The sequence below is a fragment of the Cibotium barometz genome, chromosome 42, assembly GCF_041138505.1.
Source record: "Cibotium barometz isolate CiBa-2024 chromosome 42, ASM4113850v1, whole genome shotgun sequence".
NCBI classification, from domain to species: Eukaryota; Viridiplantae; Streptophyta; class Polypodiopsida; order Cyatheales; family Cibotiaceae; genus Cibotium; species Cibotium barometz.
The window spans coordinates 38,132,889-38,144,257 of record NC_141087.1 but is presented as its reverse complement, the minus strand read 5'-3'; the positions used below and the strand labels follow the sequence as shown (position 1 = coordinate 38,144,257).

Genomic DNA, 11,369 nt, shown 5'->3' with positions numbered 1-11,369 from the left:
GCTTCAGGCTGGAGGGACGTGACTCTTTCTAGGGGAGTAGCAGAGACATCCACCTTGTAGAAATGTGTGGCTTCATGATGATCAAGCAAGAACCCTTCTTCACCGTCATTGAGAATCAATGGGTCAAGTTTTACTTGAACACCAGAGAGAGACAATGGCCTTAATGCAAGTGTAGTGCAGCCATCATACCACTTAGGAAGCTCATCTACCTTAGTGATTTCTTTGACACTTTGTAGAGCAGCATGCAGTACCCTAATCTTATCGATGACGCTCCTCATTCTCCATTCCAAATGGTTGCATTCATCATCTAGATAGATAGGTGAGGCCTTTGAGCCTCGTGCCATAACCGCTTCAGGCTGGAGGGACGTGACTCTTTCTAGGGGAGTAGCAGAGACATCCACCTTGTAGAAATGTGTGGCTTCATGATGATCAAGCAAGAACCCTTCTTCACCGTCATTGAGAATCAATGGGTCAAGTTTTACTTGAACACCAGAGAGAGACAATGGCCTTAATGCAAGTGTAGTGCTTTGCAACTCAAACTATTCCTTCAAGGAAGAGAGTTTCAACTCAACTCAAAACAAGAACCAGCTTTTGGCCTCCAGACAGACTAAAGATTGTGATATGTCTACTCATTGTGGTGCAGTCTGAGAAACCCTTGGTAGGGCAACAAGAAGGAATTGTTGGCAAACAACGAGAAGTATCTCTTTTCGCAAATATGGTTGACGGTGGCCTCTAATAGACGGAATATAGAAATATTATTTTGGAGGATGTAGTTTACTAATTAAAATGATTTAAATAGCGATTTAACCATTCAAATATATGATACACATTTTAAATAAATATTTAATAAATAAACTCTTGAATTTTAATATTGGCATGAAAGATTTAAATAAAAATATAAATTGTTTAATAAAAAAAAGAATTATATAAAAGAACATTCAACTTTATATTCTATGTTTATATTCTAATACAAGAAAATAAAAGGCCATAGTGAGTACATAATAATATTCAGGCATGATTGGGGAATACGGTATTCGATTTCAATGTGGGCATTATCCAACAAAAACAAGCAATGGTACTTAACTCCTAGAGGTTGTTAATGAAGGTTTAAATACTGACATTAATTCTAATTTTTAATGCTCAATCTCTCAATATCTTTCACTCAATATCTATCGCCCTTCTAGAGTCATTTTGTCCCAGCTCCAAAAGTATAATAAATGGTCAACTAATAGTTTTTGACCCATACCTTGGAAAAATAAAACTTAGTGTGAAACCCTAGCTTGAAGATTGAAGCTGCATCAAACAAACAATTTAAGCTGCCAACGATTGAAGCTACACCAAACAAGCAAAGCCACCATGTTTGGCCGACCTTTGCGCACCTCCAAACCCCCTGCCAGGTAGCACGACGCTCTCTCTCTCTCTCTCTCTCTCTCTCTCTACAAATCACAAACTCACAAATTTTTTATTTTCATTTTTGCCAGGAGATGGCTCCATGAGGCGCTTACTATGAGGCTCCGTTAGATGCCTTTAAAAAAATTGCGTACAGCAGGCGGCTCTGCTGCAGGCATTTTCTTTTTAAAAGTTTTGCACGGAGTCGAGCGCATATATACAATGTGTTAATTTTTAATTTTTTTAATTTTTTGCAAAGAGTCATGCACAAGGACGGGTTTTTGTTCTTTTTTTCAGCTTGACCTTCAACGAAAATAGAAAATGAACAACTTGCGCTGTCCTAAATGGCAATTTTTAGGGATTTCTCTCTCTCTCTCTCTACCTCCCACAACGAACTTAAAAAAAACTCCGTGCAATAGGCTGCGCGCCGACATGGCCTGTTGCAGGGAGTTTTTTTTTGATTTATTGATTGGGAGAGAGAGGGAGAGGTAGAGAGGAAGATAGAAAACCCTAAAAATTCCCAGATCTCACTTATGAAATGCAGATCAAGTTGGGGTGCAAAGGCCCTTTGCAGACCACGTGGTGCCCATGCAGGTGTGGTGCGTTGGGCGAATGAGGAACACCGCCATGCAACCCGTCTTTACACACCGCCATGTCCCCCCCTCTGTGCCGGGCCACGCTGGCCTCCACGCCATGCCTGCATTTCGCTTGTGCGTGGGCAGCGGGACCTGGCTGCCCAAACTTGGGCGCAACTCCCTCCACCCAATCTTGTGGATTGGCGCGTCTTCGTTGCTGGGTTTCCCGCCAAAGAGCAAGGATAAAACTTGCTGTAGACTGACGATTTCCAGCATCAACATCTCTGCGTTTCTTTTGCAAATCAACATCTCGAGGTAAGCTTGCATTTCTTCTGTAGTTCGATTTGAAAAGATGCAGGGGGGAAGAGAGCTTGAGCTCTTGCAAGCACACACACACACTCACAAAACCCTAATAGAGAACACACAAGGTGAGAGGCTGAAAATCTTCTTCTTCTTCACTCAACACTCAACACACCATATACAAGAATAAGAGTACACACAATATGAAAGGTACTCAACCAATACATACACGGGTTCTCTATAGTGTGAACCCGACTAAATGAGCTGGCGCTATAACTATGCCAGTCTCTAGAATGGATTTGTATGGATGGAAATTGATTTTGTAGGGTATAGGGATTTAATATTCACGTGATCACAAGATTTTTTGTGATAATAACACATGTGAACAAGTTATTCACATGTTCTCATGTTACCGTTCACAAAATAACAGGTCACTTGTCATTTGGGAACCCCTTAAAAGCTTGGCTACACATGGGAATAAGCTATTTACGTGTTCTCATGTTACCATCTTCACATAATAGCAGGTCTTAGAGATGAGACTTTGGTTGAGGATGAGGTATTGGTAGGATGGGACCCTATTTGGCAGGAGATAAACACGAAGTTTGAAGCAGAGATAGATGAAAGGCCTGAACTCCATGTGTTGTCAAATAGGATGCTCTATGTGTGGGAGAGAAACTATTGGACAGTTGCATGGCAATCCGCAATAAGGGAAAGGTTATCTCAAACAAAAGAGAAGCTTTGTAGAATTTTGTGTACCATGATCGACCCAACAAGAGTACATGAGATCGCCTTGCTATTGAGTCTACAGCGAATGAACTTGTGAGTTCTTTTTTTTTGGAAATGAGTAAGTCTACACATTGCGTATATCTATCTAGTTGTGAATTGAAAACCAATGCACTTGTTTTATTTTCTTTTGTTTCCAGTTTGAACACCCATGCACTAGTAGCCACTACCTTAAGAGATGAGATTATAAACTGTGCCAACATTTGTGCGGCAAACTATAGTGACTACATAGATGGTTTGCTGGAGAGAGACAAGAGGTTGATTTCTCATATTAGAAAGAAGTATACAAAAATGTTGGAGCCATTGTAGATATTTGGAAAAAGTTGTTTATTATGTAAACTTGTGTGGTACAAATATTACACAATAATGTTTTTTCTTGTTTTCATGATAAAAGTAGTTGATTGTTGTCAATTTTTGAATGACTTGGTCTTTTTATGCTAGGTTCAAATGACTCAAGATCTTAATAAGAAGGTTGAGCAATCAAGGCACAGTATGTCAGAGGTGGAGTTGAAAATGTTGGAGAAGGAGCTTAGCAAGCTTGCATCTAGGTTTGGTGACCATATTGGGAAGGTATACAAGTGTTAGCTCTTGCAAAATATAAGCATGACTATGTGATATGAGAATGTGTTATAATAATGTAGAAATGGTTTGTAGATACTTAACATTATTGATCCTACGCTTGGTGATGAATGGAGGAGGAAAATCTGGGCTCTGAAATGGGGACACGATAGCTTCACGACTTTGGAGATGCTAAATATGTTGGCCTTGTGTGATGCTTCAATTGAAACAAAAGTGTTTTGGCTGTCTCTCTTAGAGGCTAATAAGGTAACAAAGGTAGATTATGGGCTTACTCATGGTAGAAAGTAAGTATCTTAATCATTAAAGTGTGTTTGAAAATCATTGCTTGACTTATACATTGCCGATTTCTGAATGAGTCTCTGCATTTGATGTAGTTGGTTATTTATGAAGAGAGGGGTGTTCTTGGTGATTATGTCAATGTGCCTGGAGGAATTATTATTCCTCGAGATTTCCCTATGTGTTTGACTATTTTGAAGAGGTGAAGCTTGAGGCTAGGAAGCACATTTTTCCTATTGAGGGTAGAATTGAAACAAAGGAAAAGAGCCTTTAATTGAGAGCTATTAAGAAGCTTGATCTCGTTAAAATGAATGTATGTTCAAAAGGATGATGTGTGTGCTTTCAAGGTCTTGGGGGGGTATTGCTATTATGATTTATTGTATTACTATGTGCTTATGTGATCGTGTTTCAATTCTTTGGGGTCTTGTCCTTCTAGGTTATTTGGTTTTTATTCAGGCCTTCAAGGCCGCATCGTTAATTCTAGGTTATTTGGTTTTTATGTAGGCCTTAAAAGCCCCATCGTTGTTAAAAACTCTTCTTTTGTATTTGTGTCAAAGTTTGCATATATGGTGATCTACGAGTACTTGGAGATGCCGAGTGCATAGCAATAGCCCCTGACTACATTGCTATAAGCTAGGATTTCGCTTTCGACGTGAGAAAACTTGGGTGGGTGTGCCGGTACATGAGCATATGATCAAAACTAATTTAGAAGGTAGAGAGTACATTAGGAAGCGGAGGCCAGTGGGTTGGACTGCACATTTCATCTTCTTGGACCTCCCATTTGGAGGGGTGCATCATGCACCAACTACACACCTTGTTCGGGATGTGTGTACAGGGGACCATATGCATTATGGTGTGGCCCATTCTACCTCAACACTTAGACACCGGTTGGTTGCTTATTATTATGGCATCATTGGAAAGTACGTCTATAACTTTGGTTTGAAAATTGAGTGTATTTAATATTCTGTCCGCATGAATCATTGCTCGTCACTTTGCTGCCTGCCCCCACCACACAGGAGATTTGATAGGTGTTGAGATATCGAGCTCGTCTAGTGAGGCGGTGCACACTGATGACCCGCCTGGGGGATAGGCCCCACACTTCCACCACTGGCATGGTTGGTGAGATCATGGGTGATATGCGGCCAGTGGGATGACAGGCTGTGTGACAGCCATTCTAAAGACTGGCATAGTTATAGCGTCAGCTCATTTAGTTGGGTTCACACTATAGAGAACCCGTGTATGTATTAGTTGAGTACCTTTCATATTGTGTGTACTCTTATCTTGTATATGGTGTGTTGAGTGTTGAGTGAAGAAGAAGAAGATTTTCACCCTCTCTTCTTGTGTGTTCTCTATTAGGGTTTTGTGAGTGTGTGTGTGCTTGCAAGAGCTCAAGCTCTCTTCCCCCCTGCATCTTTTCATGGTATCAGAGCTTGGTTCGTACTAAGGGCTGAGCTGCAAGCAAGAGAACCACAGGAAGCGGTACGAGGGTAAGAGCTTCAACTACTCTTTCCTATTTGTGTTGGTGACTACACCCTTGTCGGGAGCTCTACGGGAGGCACCGGCAAACGATCTCTGATTGAGGAGCTTTTTTCTTCGCGGGAGTAAAGCTATAGGGCAACTATACTGTCTTATCGGACTCAATTTTCTGGGCCTAAAACGCGTTTCGGGCGTGTCTGGATCTCCGTTTTTCAGAAAGCAGGCGATTTCGAGCACTGCGGGTAAGTTATCGATTCTCTGCAGAACTCTGTTTTAAGAACTGCAGGAAGACAGATTGACTGTGCAGACATTGTGGGTGCTGCAAAGAGGTCAACAGTTGCCATTGGATGTATGTATGCACATTGAAGTCACTGGTTGTGACATTTGAGAGTACTACAGTACCGCTGCTAAAAATACAGCAGTTTGTGCAGGAAAAACCAGAGTGCTGTTTTTGGTAAATTTGTGTATCTGGCAAGATGTCAAATGATGGCATAACCCAGATTGTGGCTGAGAAGCTTGATAAGAATAACTTCCATGCTTGGAGGTTTAGGTTGACAAATTTCCTGATGGGAAAGGGCTATTGGGACTACATAGAAGGTGAGCATGAAGAGGCACCAGAGATACCGGATATAAATTCGACTGCTGCAGATGTGAAAGAGTTTAAAGACTGGAACCAAGGAGCTAGGAAAGTTATGTATTGGCTCTCCATTAGTATACAGGACCATGATTGGGCATATTCAGGATGCCAAGTCCCCCAAGGAGGCGTGGGACACCTTGGTTAAACTCTATGAAACAAATACCAAGGCACGCAAGATACAATTGAAGAACGAACTTCATTTTGTGGAGAAAAAGAGCATGTCTGTGAATGACTATGCATTGAAGATAAAGGGTATTGTAGAATCCCTTGCATCTATTGATGTGTCAGTAGATGATGATGATAAGGTGGAAGTCTGTCTACGTGGTCTCGGGCCACAATACAAGACGTTCAAGACGTCTATTCAGACTCGGAAAAACATTCTCAACTTTACAGATTTGGTGTCTATGCTGATTATAGAAGAGAAGAGCTTGGGAAAAGACCAACAATCTTCACAAAGCAAAAACAGTTCAGAGCAACAGGCCTTCTACACAAGTTCAGGTAGAGAACGAGGTAGAGGAGGCCGTGGACGCGGTCAAGGAGGTGGCCGAACAGGTAATCAGAATTATGGCCAGCAGCAGCAGCAACAACAGTCCTAGAATACACAACAACAACAACAACAACAACAACACACAGGTGGAAGAGGCAAATTCAGAGGCAGGGGGAGTCAAAGAGGCCGTGGAAATTGGCAAAGGCAGTATAATGATGCACGTGAATGCTATTATTGTGGTAAGCCTAGACATGTGCAGGCAGAATGTTATAAGAAGCAGGCTGACATGCAAAATGGGAAAGTGCAGTAGAACAACTATGCATCCTCAAGCAGAAACAATAAGGATAATGAAAGGTTGTTTGTTATGCAGCATGTCGTGAATGCCATGTCTAAAAATGTTGATGCACCACAAAAAGATGATGTATGGTATGTGGATTTAGGTGCTTCGAACCACATGACAAGTCATGGGGAGTGGTTCAAGGAGATGAAAAACCCGGAAAGACCAGGTTTTGTGAAAATAGGGGATGACACTGCTCATCCAATTGCCCATGTTGGAGATGTGCCATTGTCTATGCAGGATGGCAAAGTGAAGTACCTTGTAGATGTACTTCACGTTCCGAACATAACAAAGAATCTGGTTTCAGTTGGCCAAATGATTGAGCAGGGTTTGCAAGTTCGGTTTAACCCTGATGGTTGTTATGTTGAAGACTTTAAAGACAAGTGCAGGTTGGTTGCAAAAGGCAACAGAGTGGACAGAATGTTTACATTGAATGTAGACATGCCTGAAATGAGTGCTGCGATGCTTGCAAATGGTTCAGGGATTGTTGCAGACACAAACATTTGGCATAAAAGAATTAGACATGTAAATGTGCAGCGAATGAAGTCTATGCAGACTAAAGGAATTGTGATAGGGCTGCCAAAGTTTAAAGTGGAAGGTATGCAGAGAATATATGAAGCATGCCAATTTGGAAAGCAAACAAAGCATGTATTTCCATGTAATATATATGTGAGCAGAAATGCACTAGATGTTGTGCATTCAGATGTATGGGGTCCTACGAAGACCATGTCTATGGGAGGCTGCAGATATTATGTGACATTTATTGATGACCACACAAGGAAAGTGTGGGTATATTTCATGAAGGAGAAGAGTGAGGTGTTTACTCACTTTCAGAATTTCAGAGCTTTGGTTGAAAAGCAAAATAGGGAAATATGTAAAGTGCCTAAGGTCAGATGGAGGGGAGAGTACTTCTCCAATGAGTTCTCTGAATTTTTGAAGAAGAATGGTATTCGGAGACAGTTTACATGCAGATACACTCCGCAGCAAAATGGAGTTACTGAGTGGAAAAACAGGCACATTGCTGAGATTGCGCGAGCATTGATGGAAGAGAAAAATATGCCGCATAGCTATTGGGCTGAGGCTGTTTCTACAGCAGTATACATCATGAACAGGACCCCAACTGCAGCCATACATGATGTAACTCCAGAGGAGAGGTTTACTGGCAGAAAACCTGATTTGTCTCATCTGAAAGTTTTTGGATGCATTGCATATGTGCATGTGCCAGATGAGCTCAGAACTAAGCTGGATCCAAAAGCTGAAAAATGTGTGTTTATTGGATATTCCCTTGAGCAAAAGGGATACATGTGTTATAACCCTGCTACACGTGAGTTGAGGGTAAGCAGGGATGTTGTCTTTGATGAGATGAGCAGCTGGTATGCTGCTGAAAAAGAAGCTGTTGGAGCTCATGTGAGTGGAAGTGTGGTTGCACAGAATGCAGATCAGCAATCACAGTCTTTGAGTGGACCAGGAGTCCTCATCTAGTGGGTCTGTTGATAGACCATGGAGTGGCAGCAGGCTACGTCATAATACCATTCCTACAAATGTGATTAGTACATCACGTAAAGGAAAAGAGAAAGTGGTCCTCTATAGTGTGAACCCAACTAAATGAGCTGGCGCTATAACTATGCCAATCTCTAGAATGGCTGTCACACAGCCTGTCATCCCAGTGGCCGCATATCACACCCATGATCTCACCAACCATGCCAGTGGTGGAAGTGTGGGGCCTATCCCCCAGGCGGGTCATCAGTGTGCACCGCCTCACTAGACAAGCTCGATATCTCAACACTCCCTCTCGAGCTCAACTCCATCTCATGTACACCAAGCGAAGCCCTGAATCTGTGGAGCTTCTCTGTACCCAATGCTTTGGTGAAGATGTTAGCTACCTGATCCTCTGTGCTGACATAAACAAGGTCAAGATCTCCTGTGCCAAGACCTTCTCTCTGACGAAATGGTAGTGGACCTCTATATGCTTCATGCGAGCATAAAAGACTGGGTTCCTGGCCAACTGTATAATGCTAATGTTGTCACAGAAAATGACAACTTGTCTATCCACTGATAGACCCAAATCTGCAAGTAGCTTTCTCAACCAAGCTACCTCACATGCTGCCATAGCAGCTCCTCTGTACTCGGCCTCTGTACTGGATAGAGAAACCGTAGGCTGCTTCTTGTTGCTCCAAGTCACAGCAGCACTCCCCAAAGAAAACATGAAGCCACTAGTAGATCTTCTATCTGAGATACTACCAGCCCAATCAGCATCTGTGTACCCATGTACACATATCTCTGTCCCAGTCTCATAGAATAGTCCACAATGCAAAGTGGACCTCACATACCTCAGTATGCGTCTCACTGCATCCAAATGCAGTTTCCGTGGAACCTGCATAAACTGACTCACCAACCCAACAGCATAGCTCAAATCTGGTCTAGTGATCGTCATGTAGATCAAGCTTCCTACTATGCACCTATACATAGTAGGATCCTCCAGAATCTCTCCTGAATCTGCACTCAACTTGCCATTCTGATCCAATGGCACGAAAATAGGCTTATAGCCTGTCATACCATACTTGGACAACATGTCCAAGCCATATTGTCTCTGCAGTAATCCAATACCATGTGGTGACCTAATCACCTCAATGCCCAAGAAATATCTGAGCTCACCCAGATCCTTCATCTCAAACTTCTGTCTAAGTAAGATCTTTACATCAAAGATCTCTGCATCATGGTCTCCTGTAATGATCAAGTCATCTACATAGATGACAACAAGCACAACCCCTCTATCACCATGTCTCACATACAACGAGAAATCTGCATTGGCTACATGAAAGCCAATAGTGACAAGATATTCAGAAATCTTGTCAGACCATGCTCTTGGTGCTTGTTTTAAGCCATACAAGGCTTTCTTCAACCTGTAAACATGCTCAGGGTGACTCACATCCTCATAACCAGGTGGCTGCTTTGGCTACCAATCTAGCCTTGTACCTGTTTATGCTTCCATCACTGTTATGTTTTACTTTGTACACCCACTTGCATCCAATGGCTTTCTTGCCTTCAGGCAATTACACTAAATCCCAAGTTTCATTTCCATATAGTGCATCCATCTTCTCATCCATAGCTTTCTCCCAACACACATTTCCAACAATCTCATCAATGCATGTGGGCTCAACAACCTACACAACCTTTGCCATATATGCATAGTAATGTGCCACATAACCATCATAGGTAAATCTCTACACAGGATTTTTCACTCTCCTAGATCTTCGCAGCTTTTCATTCATGGCTTCCATAGCCTTCTTTACACCAGGTGTTCTCATAGTTGGGATCCCAAGCTCCTCATCAAGGCTCATATCTGAGCCACTAGACTCTCCATCAACATGAGAATGCCCTGCAGAAATGTCAGGCATACCAGAACCCGTGTATGTATTGGTTGAGTACCTTTTATATTGTGTGTACTCTTATCTTGTATATGGTGTGTTGAGTGTTGAGTGAAGAAGAAGAAGATTTTCAGCCTCTCATCTTGTGTGTTCTCTATTAGGGTTTTGTGAGTGTGTGTGTGCTTGCAAGAGCTCAAGCTCTCTTCCCCCTGCATTTTTTCAATAGGGTGGTTGGGGAGGTTCTGTTGAGTTTCAAACTTGGTGATAGTACGTCGTGTTGTTGTGCTTCACCACAACGCATATGGCTACCTTGAGATTGTTGGGTTGCGTATCGGGGTAAGATTGGTGTGTGCTTGTTTGCATCTTTTGTTAAAAATTTGTTAGTTGTAGTCATGATAATATTCATTATGTTGCTTGACTTTTCAATGTGACACTTCTGTGCTTTTGATATTGCATCGTTGTGGGATGCATCTACCATCTTACCTTGGTGATAGTCTACCCTACTTTGATTTCTTACGCATGCAGCCTGCAGACATGGTGTTGTGTCACTACATGCCAGATGCATATATGGCATTGGCCCTCTGTTAGAGGCATCTCAGTCAGCTCTTCTGGGAATACATCAGCGTACTCACTTAGCCATTCTAGTTCTATAGCCTTGCATTTTCTATCTACTGGATTCATTTTAAACGACATAGACACTTTGCCTCTTTCTGAGTCCCTTCAGAAATTTAGAAGCTTTGACTAATTACAGAATTGGGGATCCAAAAATTCCAATTCTTTGGACTTGATTCTCGTGCAGGTCGAGGAAAGAAATGGTTCCATTTTGATAGTGAATGTCAGCATGATTCTTATGGATCCAATCCATTCCAAGGATTCCGTCATAGATTCCCAAGGGTAAGACTCTGAATTGGCAGTCTATCGCATTCCCATCTAGATTAAACTGAATGCAATCTATCTCATCGTGTGTGAAAAGAATCTTCTCACTAGCCAATTCTACTTGCATAGGTTTTTCTATTTTTTGATCTAGGACTAACTTACGCAAGCATCCAGGGAAAATAAAAGAATGTGTAATGTGCTGAATCAATCAAAAGCTTGAAATGCTTACCCTTATACTCTGCTGAAGTCTGGAGGACTGAGAATTGACGATTATGCCCTTGATGTT

General features: G+C 42.0%; 1 long non-coding RNA gene across 1 annotated transcript; it reads left to right on the top strand.

The window, feature by feature from the left end:
* The first annotated feature begins 2,584 nt into the window (after nt 1–2,584).
* LOC147614451 (uncharacterized) lies at nt 2,585–4,052 on the top strand. The gene is made up of 3 exons (XR_015263032.1): nt 2,585–3,083; nt 3,489–3,617; nt 3,702–4,052. It is a non-coding gene; the product is annotated as an uncharacterized LOC147614451 (long non-coding RNA).
* The last annotated feature ends 7,317 nt before the right edge of the window (nt 4,053–11,369 follow it).